Here is a 17,503-nt window from a genome sequence, read left to right as displayed (position 1 = left end):
ATTTACACTTTGAGTATAAGTGACGACAGTTTTTCCTTACCAAACACTGTTCTAAGTCCTGTGTTGATTCTTAATCCTTACAGCAGCCCTATGAGAGAGGATTATCTCTGCTTATTTATGCAGACTTTAACGCACGCACAAGTTAAGTAATATTTCTAAAGTCACATGGCCATTTGGGGCAGAGATGGCAGTTAAAGCTAGGTTGTCTTGTATAGGGTTTATTTTTCTTCTTGTACACAAGTTGTTAAGATTTAACCCATGTACTAAACAATTCACCCCTTTAGGAAAGCACGCAATGGTCTTTGTTTGCAGTATAAGCCACAAGATTGTCCGAAATTCACCACAATCATTGTTAGAACATTTCCTCGCCTTCCGAAGAAACCTGTTACTCGTTAACTGTCGCGCCTGCCCCACCCCACACTCCCCCTAGCTCTTAATAACTATTCGCCTGCTTTCTGTCTCTATGGAATAGACATTCTAGACATTCTCTACTCTAGACATTTCATATAAACAGAATCATGCAATATGTTGTTTTTTTGTGACTGGCTTCATTCAAGGTTCATCCGTGTCGTATCAGCTTTCAGTACTTCATTCCTTTCTACGGCCAAATAGTATTCCACCGTATCAAGTTCAAAGACAAACTGGGGCATATTAAAAACGTTGAGTTTATTCTGGCAAAAATTAATTCGAGCCGGGAAGTAACCCATCTAGCAGACAGACAGGAACTCTCTCTAAGGAGTTGCACAGAACGAAAGACTCGCAGCCGGCGGGGGGGGGGGGGGGTGGTGGGGGGGTGAACAATGACGTCACGCCGGCGAAAAAAGCGGATTGGTGGTTGCCGAGTTACCACTTCCCGCGAGGGCGGGGCTCTCAGTTAAATCGATTTCATACCTGGGTAGTGCTGATCTGGTGATGACTGATTCCGTTTCCAAAAGAGCTAAAACTGTAAAAAGTTAAATTTGTGTGGAGACGTGGAGCTTAGCAAAAGCAAGTCCACTTTGGGCCTGTTGCTTGTTTCTAATAATGGATATGCCCCGTGTGGTTATCTATTCATTAGTTAACGGACACATGAGTCGTTTACATCTTTTTGCTACTGTAATTGATGCTCCTATGAACATTCATGTAAAAGCTTTCGTGTGAGCACATGTTTTTACTTCTCTTGGGTAGGAGTGCTGAGTCATATAATTATTCTTTATTTATTCTTCTGAGGAACTACTAGGCTGTTTTCCAAAGCAGCTGCACATTTTCATTCTCACTAGTGGGGTACAAGGGTTCCAATTTCTGCACGTTCTTGCCAATATTTGTTCTTTTCTGTTTTGTTTTTTTTAAATAATAGTCATCTTAATGGGTATCTCACTTTTCATTTGCATTTTCCTGATGAATGTTGAGTTCTCTTCATGTAATTATTGGCTTTTTGCATATTTTCTTTGGAAAAATGTTTATTCAGACCAGGTATTTTAAAATTAGATTGTCTATTATTGTTTGAAGAGTCCTTTATATATTCTAGTTATAAGCCCCTTATCAGATATGTAATTTGCTAATATAATATCCCATTCTGAGGGATGAATTTCCCTTTCTTGACAGTTTCCTTTGAAACAAAGTTAATTTTGATGAAATCCATTTATCTATTTTCCCTTTTATTGCTTATGCTTTTAGTGTCATATTTAAGAGACATTGCCTAATTCAAGTTTGTAAAGGTTTACCCCTGTGGGTTTTTTCTAAGGTATTTTTATATTTTTAGCTCTTACATTTAGGTCTTTGATCCATTTTGAGTTAATTTTTATGTATGGTATGAGGTAGGGGTCCAACCTCATGGTTTTGGGTGTGGATATCCAATTGCCTCCCACACCGTTTGTTGTAAAGACTCTCCTTTCTTCATTAAGTGGTATTGTCATGCTTACTGGAGTCAGTTCATCATAAGACTCCTGGGTTTATTTCTGGATTCTCAACTCCGTGCCATTGATCTCTGTGTATTCTTCTGCCAGTACCACACTCTGTCTTAACTACTGTAGCTTTGTAGTAAATTTTAAAATTGAGAAGTGTGAGTCCTCCACCTTTTTCTTTTTCAAAATTGTTTTGGCTATTAAGGGTACCTGCATTGCCATATGAATTTCAGGATGAACTTGTCAATTGCTGCCATAAAGGCAGCTAGGATTTTGATAGAGATTGTATTGAATCTTGAGCTCAATTTCAGGAGTATTGTCATCTTAACAATATTAAATCTTCTAAAACATGAAACAGGAGGAGCTTCCATTTATTTACTTCTTATTTAAATTCTCTCAACAATATTTTCTAATTTTCAGTGTTTAAGCCTTACACTTAATTTATTTCTAAGTATTTTATGCTTTGTGACACTATTATAAATATTTTTCTCAATTTTGTTTTTGGATTCACTGAATCAAGTTAAGGAAATATAACTGATTTCTATATATTGACATTGTATCCTGTATTCTCACTGACTCATTTATTAGTTCTAATAAGTTTTTTATTTGTAGATGCCTTAAACTTTTCTATGTGGCAGATTATGTCATCTACAAAGACAGTTTTACTTCTTTCTTTACAATGTTGCAGCTTTTATTTCACTTCCTTGCCAAATTACCCTGGCTAGCACCTCTGGTACAATACAGAATATAAGAGGTAAGAATGCACATCCTTAAAGTGTTTCTGTTGTCACTGAAAAAGTATTCAGTCTTTCACCATAAAGTGAATGGTGGCTGTGGCTGTTTTTCAGATGCCCTTTATCAGGCTGAAGAATTTACTTTCTCTTTTTGTTTGTTAAGCTTTTTTTTTCATAAGTTGTATCTTGTCAAATGCTGTATTTTTTCCCATCTATCAAAATGATCTTATGGTTTAGTTTTTTTATTCCTTTAATATGATATATTACAGTAATTGATCTTCAGTTGTTAAACCAACCTTGCATTCCTGGGTAACCCCACTGGGTCGTGGCATATAATTGTTTTTACCTATTGCAGCATTCAGCTTGCCTTAATTTTTATATCCTTGTAACTAGTTTGCGTCTCTTTACCATGTTCAGTATAGTCTGCTCTCAGCCCTCTGGCTAGAATGTTATGATCATGACATTCTTTTTCTCAAAACCCAGGAGCTTCTTTCCCACTCTATTATTTGCGGAACCAGGATTTGTAATAAAAATTAAAATGTAAACCATGTCTGAGTTTCTTTGAACTACTTGAAGAACAACCTTTAAAAATGTCCTTCAGATAGTTTGGCAATATTTGTCAGAATTACAAATGCATATGTGCTTTGATCCAGCAATTCTACTTCTAGAAATTTATTTATAGATATACTCGCTCAGTCTTGCAGCTGATTTATTAGAGCAAAAGATAGTAACCTAAATAAACAAGCCCTTTATTTAGTGATCTGGAACTACCTTCAAGATATATTATTAAAGTTGCTAAGTCAAACAGACAAAGAGTAGGACACTGTACACACAGACACACACAGCGACACAACGCACTTGCCTGTGTGTGTGCTGACTGTGTTTGGAAGGACACACAAAAAACTGATGGTCTTGGTTGATTTTGGAAATAAAACTGAAATGCTGAAAGACAAGTGTGGAAAGAGAATTATTTATACCTTTTATACCTTTGAATTTTTAAAGATTTTTAAACATACAATTCTAAAGTTTATTTTAAAGATTTAAAATACTTCTTAATTCAAATGTAAAATGTGTTTATTTAATCTTTTTTGTCTACAAATCCTCTATGTTGAATATGTGTTACTTTCATATTTGGAAAATTTTCAACGAAGTTATTTGACACATTGGGAAAATGGACTTTATTGACAAAGAATTACCCCTCTACCTATTTTTTTTTTACCAAGGCATTCAAGTAAAAGAAATGCAAACTGCCGCTAAAAATGAAGTCATGACTTTTCCTATGTTATACAGCTATTAAATAAAAATTTAACTATTAGGAAAAATGTAAGATGCCTTCAGATCTACAGTTTGCTTCAGAGGAGATGAATTTAGTATTTAACGATCAGGGAAGGCAGGGAAACTCACTTTTTTCTTTCACTTTTCTTGTACCCTCTTAATTTTGTCCCATGTATTTTTCCTGGGAGAAAGAGGAAGTACTACTTTGGATCTTGCATATAACTTTGTTAATGAAGTTATTATGTAAATTCTTAAATGTGGTCAAATACCTTTAAATATCATATAAACCTTTATCAATCATATACATATTCTAAATTTATTATAATTCAAACTGACCATTCACATCCATAACTTTGGGATTTTATTGATTTTGCTACCAATATTACTTTTCAACTGTTATTTGCATCTCTACAGTTCTAGATATTCATAGACTTAATAAAGTAAAAGTTTATATTAAAATCATATCTTCTTTTATTTAATCCTTATGAGTGGGTTATAGAAACCATGGAGTTAAGATTGGCATGATGTTCTCTGAAATAAAATTTATGAAATATGTAAATCCATCATCTGATAAGACACCTGTTTAATATATTCGGTGTGCTCATTATATAATCACTTCTGGTTGTATTTATAGGCACGAGCCCTCCCAGCCTCTCCAGAAGTCCAGGCCAGGAGGCCTTTTATGAATTATAGCTTGGGTAACAGCATGCCAATCCCAACTGTTCACTGAAATTCAGTACTAGAGTTTGCTGGGATTTATAAGGTACAAGTAAAATTGTCAAAGTTATTTCTCATGGTTATATTGTTCAAAGAGATAAATCATTCCTGTGCTGTTTCCATTGAAATGATGGTGAATTCTTCTACCAGTTCATGTGTATCTGAGATCTAAAAGACATCATCACCTTTCAATATTTGAAGCAATCGCTGAGGCTCGTTCTCATATTCATATGGGCAGCGTTCATTATCTCTTTCGAGAGTCTGTCTCAGATGGTTCAAGAATCTCAGGCACAGGCTTCTACCATCCAAGTGGACAGACAGTCCTGTCAACAAACTCCATGACACACACAGATTTTCTGCTGCTGCTGTTTCCATTATCGCCACACGGGGTCACTGTTGTAAGCTGGTGGTTTTACAGAGTGGAAAGTATAGGCTTCCAAAGGTAGGAGGCAGCAAGGCAGTGCTGGTCAATATGCCCTAATTAAAAAAAAAAAAAGCTTACATTGATTTTGAACTTACTGTAGGCCAGTATGGTATTGTGTCTGATTGCATCATCTTATTTAAACCTTACAATATGCCTGTGGATGTTATTATTATTCTCATCTTATAGATGCAAAACCAGAAATGCAAAAAGCTTAGGTAAAATGACCAATGTTATAGGGTAAGTAGTGATTCTAACCCAAGTGTGACTGACTTTCCACTCACTGTGATTATAAATCCTTCAATGTGTTCATGTTTTTGACCTAATAATTCCACTTTTAGGGATCTATCCCATTTACAGATGTACATAAAGGTTTCCACACAAGGATGTTCAGTGCAGTGTATAATGATGAGAATATCAGAGACGATCTAAAGGCTCAACAGGGAAGGCCTAGTTAGTTTATAATCCATCCACATATTTGAACACTAATATGCTTATTAAGTGATTAATATGAGCCAGTCACAGTACTAAGCATTTTGTTTCTTAGTTAACTCCCACAAAACCCTAGGACATAGGTATTATCATATTTCATTTCATCTAAGACATCATCTTAGAAGACACTCCATTATTTTATGCACCACTAAAAAAAGGCTGCCAATTAATCTAGGAGGCAATACTTTTTCATTGTAAATGGTGAGGTGTACTCTGACTTCAGAGATATTAAACTATAGGGAGAATGTTCATTTTAGAATTGATACAAATAAGCTATTATCATCCCTCATTTTATGGATAAAGAAACTAAGGTGCACGGAAATTAAATAATTTTCCAAAGTTTAAAAGAATAAAAAGGCTGCGAATGAAGGTACAACAGGAATCAGAGTGACCAACAGTCCAATTCTCTCTCTTTCTCTCTCTCTCTTTCTCTCTCTCTCTCCACCCCCCTTAAACAAATTTTTTCAAAAAGCCTAGAAAGCATCCTTAAAAAGAGTAATTCAGGTATCTCAAAACAGAGACGGCTTTTGGACAGGCCTTAAATCGTGGAAAGTGTTTCTGTTAGGACCAGAGGCACCTCTTTGATTCAGTGAATTAAACAGCTCGGAGCTACAAAGTTTAGTGTCACTCAAAGTTTAGTGTCTTCTTCACTCATTCTCCATGTAAACAATCAGCATTAACAACTTTACTTTTTTCCCTGTGATTTTTTTCTATGCAGATGTTGCTATTTGGGGAAAATGAAATGACAGATTCAAAGTCACGCACAGATGCTTGTAAACAAATGTTCTGAAGTGTGAACATCAGCTTTGATTTTGTGTATATCACACTAAGCTCCACTTCTCTTTTTGGAGGGAGGCTAGGGAACATTGCTCCAGGGCCCTGATCTGGCATCAGAAGCCTTTGGTGAGTTTACTGAAATATAAAGAGTTCTGACACTGATGGTTGCCAGAGATAGGAGAGAGGGTGAAAAAGATGAAGCGATTAAGAAGTATAAATTGGCAGTTAGAGAATAGTCACGGGATGTGTAGTCAGTGATACTGTATTAACCATGTATGGTGCCAGGTCGGTGCTAGACTTACAAGGGAAACACTTTGTAATAATTTTCTAGCCACTATGCTGTATACCTGAAATTATTATAAAATAATATTGAATGTTAAAAAAATTTTAAAACCAGAAAAAGTGAAATAAAAATAGAATTCTGGATTGTACTGTCAGATTTATTAATCAGATTATCAAGGGGTGGGATTTAGGAATCTGCCTTTTTTACAAGTTGTTAGGTGTGCTGACCCTGAGAACCACTGCTGGAGACCATCACTACGGATGTACCACCCCACGGAATTCCACACCTTTCATAAGAGGTTGTCTTACGCCATGAAAACACTTGGCAATTGTAAGCATTGTAATCTAGCAATTGTAAGCATTCACTACTTTTCTTTATAGAGAAACACTGAGTGCTATTTTGCTATATTTTGTTATAATAAAAATATTTGCTATGGTTGCTAAATGCATTTATACTAATTTTTATTCAGGTTACATTTATTGATTTACTTATATGTGATTGATAATTATGATCCCATCTTTTAATTAATGAGTTTTAGGCATTGACATCCCAACAAGCTCATGATCTCAGACCCATAGTCATCAACACAGAAATACTCATTTCGACTCTCACCACATTCAATGCTAACTCATCTTCTTTTAAAAAAAAATGAATGAGAGGAAAAATGAATGAGAAGAAAAAAAAAGAAGGTAGAAAAAAGCCTTTGGAGAGGCAAGAGGGAAGTGAGACTGCTTTGTCTTGTCTTTTCCTGTGGAGGCTGCTGTCCCCTGTCACAGCCATCTGTCACTAGCTCCCTTGTCCTCCTTTCTGCAAAGGCTTGTCCAGTCTTCTGCAGAGGCTGCTGCACTGCAGTGGCCTACAGTGAGACTGTCTCCGCATGGGCAGCAGGGCTGCAGGCCACGGTTGAGGCACAGGAAACCCACTGGGATAGGGACTAGGGGCCCCTGGAAAAGTATGCTCTCACTCCTTGGGATGGAGCCCATGTTTTCTGGCAGGGTCAAGCCACCTCTGCTTGGTGTGTGGCAACACAGCTGGGTTGGGAAAAGAGAAGCCTGCCTAAAAAGCCTCACAGCTGAAGCCCCAAACATTAAAAAGTGGTTACTGTCTGTTCCATTGTTCTAAAAATAAGCACTCCATGAAAGTCCCCAAAACACATAAATAAGGTTTAGGTTGACCTTTCTAGAGAAACAGTTAAGATCTCCCTAAAACCTCTGCAAACTATGCAAAGTATTCAATAATTCCTTAGTTGGGTATTTCCTGGAAAATGTCCTGTTTCTTATCAATTTCAGATATTTTTCCAAGAACCCCAGGGAGATTTGCAGTGGAATAATCCAGTTCACATGGTAAAAATGAAACCACTACTACACAATCTATGATGCAATAAATAAAGAGCCACCAGAGAAAACCCGAAAGTTTGGTATCTTAAAGAGAAAAACCACAGTGATATGGCTTCGACCTGCTGAACTGGTTACCCGGGTTTCTGGACGCACAGACTAAGGGTTTCTGTAACTAACTAGAGCCCTAGTCAGTTGAAAGAAAAACCCGGCCTCCACCAAGACCTGTTCCAGTTCCCCGCCACACTGAAAGACATTACATTTTATCACTCTTTATATGCCATTTGTTTCTACAAAGTTTCACTTAATATTTTCTTCATTTAAACATTGTATTAAAGACCATCTTTACAAAGCAATCTGATTTTATAAATACCCTTAGTGTCCAGAGAGATCGAGTAGGTTTTCCAAAGCGCACAGCTTGTGAAAGGTGAAAAACTAAAAAAGAAAGAAAGATATGAAGAACAAAAAGAAAAATGCATGTGGATGTTATGTAACACTAAACACCGTGTTCTTTTTTTCATTCCAAACTTTGCATCAGGAAAAAAGATACAGTGTAGTTGTATCTAGGTAATTGATTACCATGTTTTGTACTGTATAATGTTCACTTTTTTACCCAAATTTTTTAGGGAAAGATAAGAATGTACATTACACATGGATAGTGCTAATTCCACATCTATAAAAATGTTTTTGTTTTATTTATGCTTATGCATTAAAAGTGTAACTCTAGAAAGCAATAATAATATCTGTACATTCAAAAATAAATGCTAAGCCCTGGCTGGTGTAGCTCAGTGGATTGAGCACGGGCCTGCGAACCAGAGGATCGCGGTTCGATTCCCAGTCCAGGGCACATGCCTGGGTTGCAGGCGGGTTCCCTGCAGGCCAACTCCCAGCAGGGGATGCACAAAAGACAACCATACATTGATGTTTCTCTCCCTCTCTCCTTCCCCTCTAAAGATAAATAAATAAATAAAATCTTTTTTAAAAAATAAAATAAATGCTAAAAGCCCTCTATAATTCCAAAATAAATATCTACATATAAATAAATAAATAAATAAATAAATAAATAAATAAATTTTTAAATTAAGAGTTTTTTTTCCTGAAAGTTTGGGCCAAAAACATGGGTGCACATTATACATGGTCAAATATGGTATCTTTGCTTACAGTGTATTTATGGGCACTACACAGAGCAACATTTCTTTATGCTGCTTTTCTCTGAAAGGAGCTGCATGTTACAGGAATGACAGGTTAGATTCGTGCGTCAAACAGCTAGCCTATTGGCATGGGTCTGTTATTTGCTAGGGACTGGCTAAGTCACCCCTTGACCATTTTCATCCCTTACAAAGCGAAGGTGTTGGATTAAATCACTTCTAAGGTCTTTGCTTACTTTGAGAATCTACCCACATCAGCTAAAAACAAAATTGCAGCCTGGAGTGGAATGACAGCTACTCCTACCCAGCGACCTTTGACCTACACCAGGTTGCTACAATCCACAGCATTGTCTTTCTGTGAGGGGCACATTCACAGGAAGACCCTCTCTCACACAAGGAAGGTAGGTCCACTCCGCAGCTTCTCTCGCACCTTTTTTTACTTTCTCTACCTTGCTCATTTACTTCACGGGAGGAAGTTGTCACAAGTATAGTCTCATCTGTGTTTACTTATCCAGTGTCTCTCTCTCTGTCCCCAAGTTATAGGCTCCCTGAAGGTCATGACCTTGTCCCCTGCTGTTTCCCAGCATCTGAAATTATGACTGGCACATAATAAAACACTCAAATATATATATTGAATGAGTGAGTGAGCAAAATGCCTTTAAAATGACCCAGTGGTTATTCTTTGCCTTTCACTTGTAAAGCTGACTTTAGAAGCAGTTACCAGAGGTAAAGATCACAAAATCTGAATTTCCGTGCATTACAAAGGAAATCAGAATGCTGTTCACTAAAAGCTAAACAGTATGTTTTCTCTGATCTGAGTGGGGACACATTTTATTATCTTTATTTTCCAGAATGTCTTTATTGAACATGAATTGTTTTGCAATCAGATTTAAGCTTTTTAAAAGTCGGAGCTCTTGGTGTGTTTTTCTGGGGGCAGTTAAAGCTATAACCTGTGCACTCAAGATAGGGCTTCTGGGACCCTGGAGACGCATCTGGAGCTTCTCCATCTTTGATTGACTGGAGTCTCTTTATGCCCGCCCCCTTGGAGGTCTGCCCCAGGCTGTCCTCATGAAGCTTGGATGCCCTGAGTGCACCAGGAGAGCTGGGGTCAAATTTTGGCTCTGTGTGTTATCTTAGCATCTACCACAAGTCACTGACCTCTAAATCTCAGATTCCTCAAATGTAAAACAAGGTGAATTTCAGCCAATTTCAGCAATTTTCAGGGTTATTGTGTTAGTGATAACACCTAACAAGTAAATGGAAGTATGTTTTTTGTAAGTATTTTAGTACAGTCTAAACACATGTAATAATTGATTTACCTTTTCTCCTAATGTCAAAGGTTATAACAACTTTTGATAGTACAATATAAAAAAAACAAAGTGAAAATAAAGTAGCTTTAGTTTTTTTCCCCTTCTATAAATAAAAAGCCCCAAGGCTCTCTGAATTCAAGTGATTGGCCCAAGGTCACATGGACAGAAACTGCCAGAGCAGATGTTTGAATACAGAAAGTACTCTTAACTAGCCCTGTATTTCCCAGGAACATCCCCCTCAAGCTTTCTGAACTTCAAACCTCAGGGTCCCAAGCCTCCATCTATGGAATGTGACTTCCCCAGGTGATTCCTATGAGGCGAGTGGGAGACACTGATCCTAAATGCAGCCAGCATTAGCATGGCAGTTTAGATTCTGAGGGACAGTGGCCCATCCCACTGCCTAGTGGCCAGGCTCACAGTGCTGCAGCTTGGCTCTGGGGTGGTGGGGGGAGGGGGTGGCACTGAGGAGCTTCTCCCCTTCCCCTGGCTCTGCCCTTCTTCTAGAGCTGAAGCTGGAGGAAGGCCTTGACTAACAGAAAGATGGAGGCCCACTGTTGCCCTTCCTTGCTAGAGATTTTCCTACCTGGGTAGAAATAAGAGAAATACAGATGTATTATTGAATATTAGAAAAAGTCAAGTAGAGTACAAACACAAAATTGATAACTTAAAAAGTATCTGAGAATGTAAAATGTACCTATAGGTCGCGGTGGGCCAATACACATTTAACAACAGCTGTCTGAAAACTCTGCCCCTGAGTGCAGAGTTTTCTCAAGGCAGCATTTGCTGACTTGTGTGGCAGAAATACTCCCACTATGGCCGATGTGAAGCTTCCAGCGTGAGGGCCCCAGATGCAGAGTTGGAAAGTGAGGCTCAGATGCATGTCATGTTACACTATTTCCACCACGCAGTTATAAGAGACATGAGTAACCTCAGGAGCCTAGAAAATTATAAGATGTATTATGTAATCAGAAAGTGTGAAGTACTATTTATTACCTTTAGTTTTAATGTATATTTTATTCACTTGTCATTTTATATCATTTCACTTTTAATAACGACTGCATTTCAAACCAACTCTCACAGATCCTGAGGGTCGAACATGGCTCTGTAAGCAGGTAGCAATGGGCTCCATCCAGCACGCCACAGGCTTTGGGCGTCTGGGCAGAGGACTCCTGGTGTGGGGAGGGCAGTGGCCCGCTAGCCTGGATGGAGAGTCTCCATGGATCTGGGTGGGCCAGGGGGTGGGGGTGGAGGCAGGAAGCTGGCCTGGCACCATCAACATTCTTAGGAATCTTAGAATCTTAGGACCAGGCCTTAAGCCCCAGCTGTGCCCCACACACCCATCGCCCTACCCCGAACCAGGGTGGGAGGAGGCAGGGGATCTCTCCGGGTGTCTGCAGACCCCTAGAGGAATTAAAGCTGGTTTACCTGAAGGATAAGGGAAACTAGCATTCCATTTCTGAGGCCCTCTGGGCCCAGCCCTCCCCAAGGTCTCTATTTCTGGAAGATAGCTGAAATTCCTGCCTCTCCTCTCCCAGTTAGAGATGAAAGTTTAAAAATACAAAGACCAGATTGCAGACCAGGTATGTCTGCAATCCACTCACGTCTTGAGGAAGGGGGCCAGAGGTTAGAGCCTGAAAAGGAAAAGTCAGCCTCCTCCAAAAGAGAGGCTGGGATGGGAAAATGACCCAAGACATTTCACAAGTGGCCTGTGGTCAGCCCAGCTGTGCATGGAGGTGCCTTTGCAGTGGGAGGCAGATACAGGAAGTGGTTAATTTGGGTTTAGGGTCACATGAACGTGGATTAGCATCAGTTTTCTTGGAGTGTCACGGTAGTCCCCTTATCTAAACACTATATATACTATGTTTTTTTCCTGTATATAACAACATACCTATGATAAAGTTTAATTTAGAAATTATTCACAGTAAGTAACAATAGCATAATAAAATAGAACATCTATAACTATTCTATAATAAAGTTATGTGAATGTGGTCTCTCAAAATATCATATTGTCCTGTACTCACCCTTCTTGTGATGATGCGAGATGATGCAATGCCTACCTGATGAGATGAGGCGGGGTGATTTACAGAGGCATCTCGAGTTTAGGATGATTTAAACACTGCAATACAGATGCTGAGACAGACCTTCTGATAACAAAGAGGCTACTGAGTGACTATAGGCTAGAAGCGCATGCAGCGTGGAGATGCTGAACAGACATGATTCCTGTCCCAGATGGGACAGCGCAAGACAGAAAAAGATTTCTCTTTGTTACTCAGAACTGTGCACAGTTTAAGACTTACAAATATTTATTTTTGTAATTTTCCATTTAATATTTTTGGACCACGATTCAGTATAGGTAACAGAAACCCCAGAGAGCAAAACTATAGATAAGGGGAACTACAGTACTTACTCTCTTTGAACTCAAGTAAATCCCACACCCAAATGGACAGACTAGAGCTCCCCTCAGGGGTGTCACCAGATGATCCAATAAAAGGATTTAGGGATGCAGTCGGTGCTCAAAATGCAATAGCTCTTATTGCTATTTTTAATATGAATGGAGTATATAATGATGCTTCATGATTATGAGATCCATCAAGCAAAGCATCTTGATACTAAGAAAAAAGTTTTGATGAACATGAATCCAGGGCTTTAATAAAGAACGACATCTCTGTATCCACGCAGAGAGAGGGTCTGCTGTCCGTCGTTTTTAGTTCTCTAACATAACTGCAAGAGCAAAGACAAAATGTGTTCAACCAACTTGGCTTAAAACAAGTCAAATGCAGATAAGCACACCACACCTCTCCTGACCAGCTCCCTCACATTGGCAAGTGAAGAATACGATTTCAAAGGAGGTTAGGAAATTATTGCTGTTGGGGAGTAGGGTATTCTAGTGTTTTTCTCTACCTACAGATTTACATTTGCAGGTACAGAGTGGGGATCAGACTGAAGCACTTTTTTAAACTGAATCCTCTCCTCACTCAAACAATATGTCGGTGACAGTTCCCTGACATCAAGGTAGGGCGCTTTCTGTGCAGCACATGTAGGTGATAGGAGTGCCGGGGCGAGGGCCCGAGGGCCACAAGGAATGGCAGGAGGTGCTCCAGGTTGCACATGGGGCCCCTGGTCTGTGCAGGAGTGCTCTAACTAAGGACATGCTGCTCCCGGCAGGTGGGAAAGTGTCACTGCTAAACCTGTCTCCCCCTCACACTTTCAGATGTGAAAAGTGAAAGCTCTTGCACAGGCCTGAGCACAGAGCCTTGTACAACTTCCGAGCCACGTGGTCATTCTGGAAGCCCAAGGTTAAGAAATGCTGTAGCAGGACTTTCCATTCGGGAGGTGGAGGAGAGAAGCACAGAGCAGTGGTTTCTGTTTCCAAAATGTGGTTCAAGGACCTCAAATTTGAGGAAGCCACAGCACAAAGCAATGAATAAAAACACATACCATACAAAATAATGCAATAATAATGAGGCACTTCGAGAGACCTAAGTTGTAGCTTTCTGCAGAGGAGAACAGAAGGCCTCTGACTGATAGACCGGCCCCCGTTTACAGGCAGAAACAGCCACAACTAAGCATATTTAGGAACTTCCCTTCCCCTCCCACAGCAACTGGGGGATTTCTCTCCCCTCCCCGACACTAGGACTCCATCTCCTCCACCCCAGCCCATGTCTCTCCTGCAGTTGTTGTTCTCACTTTGCAAGGTGATGGCAAAGGTTGGTGAGTACAGTGCTGTCCTGAAAAGTGAGAAGGCAAAAGGAAGAGGCTAGAGGAAATTGTCCCTTTCATTTTGTCTGCACTCCACCCCCAAAGTCCTACGGAGGATGTGGAGGGGAGAGGCCTGCAGCAGCAGAGGGCATGCTGACTCTGTCACGAATGCATTATAGATCCTCCTTTACTCCTCAAGTCAGTCAGATGGGGCCAGGCGCTCCAAGGCCTGTCGCCTCTGCAGTCTCACCTGAGACTGCTGTGGGGTGCTGCTGGGGGAGAGCAGAATCTCCGATGCACCATGTGGTCTCCACAAGTCTGAGGGACATCAACCCAGAGATGCTGAATGAGGGAAGCAGGGCCAGCAGCTGCAGGATCCAGGCCCTTCTGGAGGAAGGGCTTTGTGTCTCAGGTACCAGAGCAGCCCGGCCGAAGCCCACGGAATAGCCAGCAGTGGAGGTGGGGCTTGAGATGGGGCTGTTGGTTCTCCAGCTGGGGAAGGCAGCCCTAAATCCCCTCCTCCACTGGGTATTTCACCTTTGGGCTGACTTACTGTCTTTTTAGTAGTGTGCAAGCTAACGGATGAAAGCAAGTTAAAATTTGACATTGTGAAAGATTTAATATAAAAAAGATCAACTATAATCAAAATCCACTCACATAAGAAAGTTAACATATGCCAGTGAAAGAAAAAGAAGAGTTGCTGGGTTCTTAAAATACACTTCAACAGTTCAAAACTTTTAAAAGGAACAACAATGGTTTCCAATCTGTTATCTTCTGTCTATGCAGTTTCTCACCTGAAGGTTATTATCAGAAGTTGGAATCGGTCACTATTCAAACATCTTAATTGGTAAATGTGTATAGTTGTTACAATAAAACCACGTATTAGGTTGGCCAAAAAGTTCATTTCGCTTTTTCCGTAAAATAAAAGTCATTTTTCATTTCCACCAATAACTTTATTGATTTGGATATTTTGAGTATGTCGGCTATCTCCTATGTGGTATAACGTTAATCTCAATTAATGCCTGGATTTGATCACTATCAACTTCAACTTGTCCACCCGACTGCGGAGCATCATCCAGAGAGAAATCTCCAGCACGAACCTTCACAAACCACTTCTGACACATTCAGTCAGTCAAAGCACCTTCTCCATACACTGCAGAAATCTTTTTTGTGTATTTCAGTTGTGCCTTTATATTTCTTGAAATAATAAAGTGTAATATGCTGAAAAGTTGTGTATTTTCTTCCATCTTCAATATTAAAATGGCTACAAAAATTCACCAGTTTGGTAAGTTTTTTTTTAAAAAATGCACACTGATTTGACAGCTGTTACAATACAATCTAACAAAATTGTTTCAAATGAAGTTAAAGACAATTAAGTGCTACTGGAGCTGTTGTACAGAAAAAAGTGAAACGAACTTTCTTGGCCCTCCCGATAGAAAACAGTTATGCTCATGAAGTCAAGCTCAAGTTCCTCTTTAAAAATATCTTATTTGAAGCTTTATTCAAAATCAGTATTTAATTATTTTCCTCAAAATCTTTGTATTTTATTGTTACAATTTAAGAAAACCAAACACATTTTCCACCAACCCACATGTAGGCATTCCCTAATTTATTCCAGTTTATCCCAGTATTCTCTAAAATATTGTATTTTATAAGTATGCAAAATACTGGCAAGCAATGTCCTGTTACATTTACTAGCATAGAGCCCCATGTGGGGTGGGCCTCCACAGGCCAATGCACTGTCCAGTAACTTACCCATTGTCAATGATTTTGATTCCATGAGTAAGTTCTGATTTCCAAACTACAGATTACAAACCCATCACTGCCCCGACCTGCGACTAGAGAGAAAGCCTCTTCAACTTACAACTTATTTTTAAAGTGCATTTTGTTTCCTGACAACAGCTTCAAGAGGTCTGGTTGGTAATGTACTTGTTAGTGGCTTCTTGAGTAACTCTACCACCTGTGCGTACTGGCTCAGGTGACTTCTCTCTGGCCAGGTTAAACCTCACTTTCCTAGCACTCCTAAAAGAACGGGATTGCTTTTGAAAGCCCAGGTTAATGGTCCTGATCAAAGCCCTGGCCATGTAGCTCAGTTGGTTAGAATGTTGTTCAGATACACCAAGGTTGGGGGTTCCACTTCTGGTCAGGGCACACACAAGAAGCAACAAAGAATGCATAAATAAGTGGAACAACAAACATGTCTCTCTTCCTCCTTTCTTTCTCTGAAGTCAATAATTAAAAAAGAATAAGTCTCATAAAAATACACAAGGAGTTTTTCAAACTTTTTCTTTCTTTTTAGTTCTCCTTCAGTCTCTTCCGACTCACCAGATACAATCTCTGTTAGTGTTTTAAAATGTTTTTGAGTAACACCTCTTAATACACTCTGTTAAGTGAGATCTTCTATGGGGTAAGCCAGAGAGAATCCTGCAGCAGCAACTATCTCTCCAGTCCCTAAAATGCAGCTGTGTCTGGAAGTTAGGCTAATACTTAGTTCCCAGAAGATTAGGTGTGGTTTTAATGATCTCACTCGAGTGGGTGGGGGCAAAATGGTTCCATGTTTCTATTTTTAAAATGCTTATAAAGATCACCCTTTGTTGGTCAAAGGCAGCACATGATGGACAGAATGGTCTCAGGCCACCATTGGAAGTAACAACCTGGCCAACCTGGTTTACAGAAAAAAAAAAAAAAGCATTCAAACTTCATTGTCAGCCAAGACTGGGATAATCTGCTCTTGAGACTTGGCCATAGTCCACAGAGTTCCAGTCCAGACCACGGGGGTTCTTCCCAGCTTCCTGGGCATGCAATCCCTGGCCAGTTAGAGCCCCAGGGTTGGTGCAAGTCTTGCTCCCCCCATCCAGAATCTGAAAGACAAGTTCCCCAAGAAGGGCTTTTCCACCAGGCGCCTGGGACTCCTCCACTTCCCGAGTTCACGTGGAGTTTTCGATGCAGTTTTGAATGAGCTTGGGTTCTGGAAAGGGCAGGGCGTGGCCTCAGAGTGATGAGGCCTTCGAACCCGGGTGCTGCCAGGTGGATAAGACACAGGGGATGTCTACCTAGTATCTCTCCTCAGGGCTGTCTTGCCAAATGTCTGGCTCATAGTAAGTGCTTGACACTAAGGCAGTGTTGGGGGCTGGGGTGGGGGGAGCGAAGGGCGGGCTGCAACTCAGTAAATACTGGGAATGTCCTGCCAAGTTGTTTCATGAAGAGGCGCTATTTTCCTAGAACTATTGTATTTCGGCTTTAACTGGAGTAAACACTTTCCACTCAAGAAGGAAGAACACTATAAACGAACTTTGGTCTTCTTTCCAATCAGGACAGAGAATCCCGGACTCACAGCCGGGGTTAGGAGGAAGAGATCGGTTGACACACTTCGTAGCGGGGCGGTGACATAAAATAACCAGGTCCAATAAAAAATAAAACCGGGTTTTTT

General features: G+C 39.9%; 1 long non-coding RNA gene across 1 annotated transcript; it reads left to right on the top strand.

Moving 5' to 3' along the window:
• The first annotated feature begins 3,733 nt into the window (after window positions 1-3,733).
• Window positions 3,734-6,903, top strand: LOC118995177 (uncharacterized). The gene is made up of 3 exons (XR_005068220.1): window positions 3,734-4,655; window positions 6,374-6,425; window positions 6,793-6,903. It is a non-coding gene; the product is annotated as an uncharacterized LOC118995177 (long non-coding RNA).
• Window positions 6,904-17,503: the final 10,600 nt, after the last annotated feature.

This window comes from Sturnira hondurensis, unplaced genomic scaffold, assembly GCF_014824575.4.
Source record: "Sturnira hondurensis isolate 20B ecotype Veracruz unplaced genomic scaffold, ASM1482457v3 Scaffold0009906, whole genome shotgun sequence".
NCBI lineage: Eukaryota > Metazoa > Chordata > Mammalia > Chiroptera > Phyllostomidae > Sturnira > Sturnira hondurensis.
Note: the sequence above shows the minus strand (reverse complement) of the source record. Positions and strands in the feature narration are given on the sequence as shown.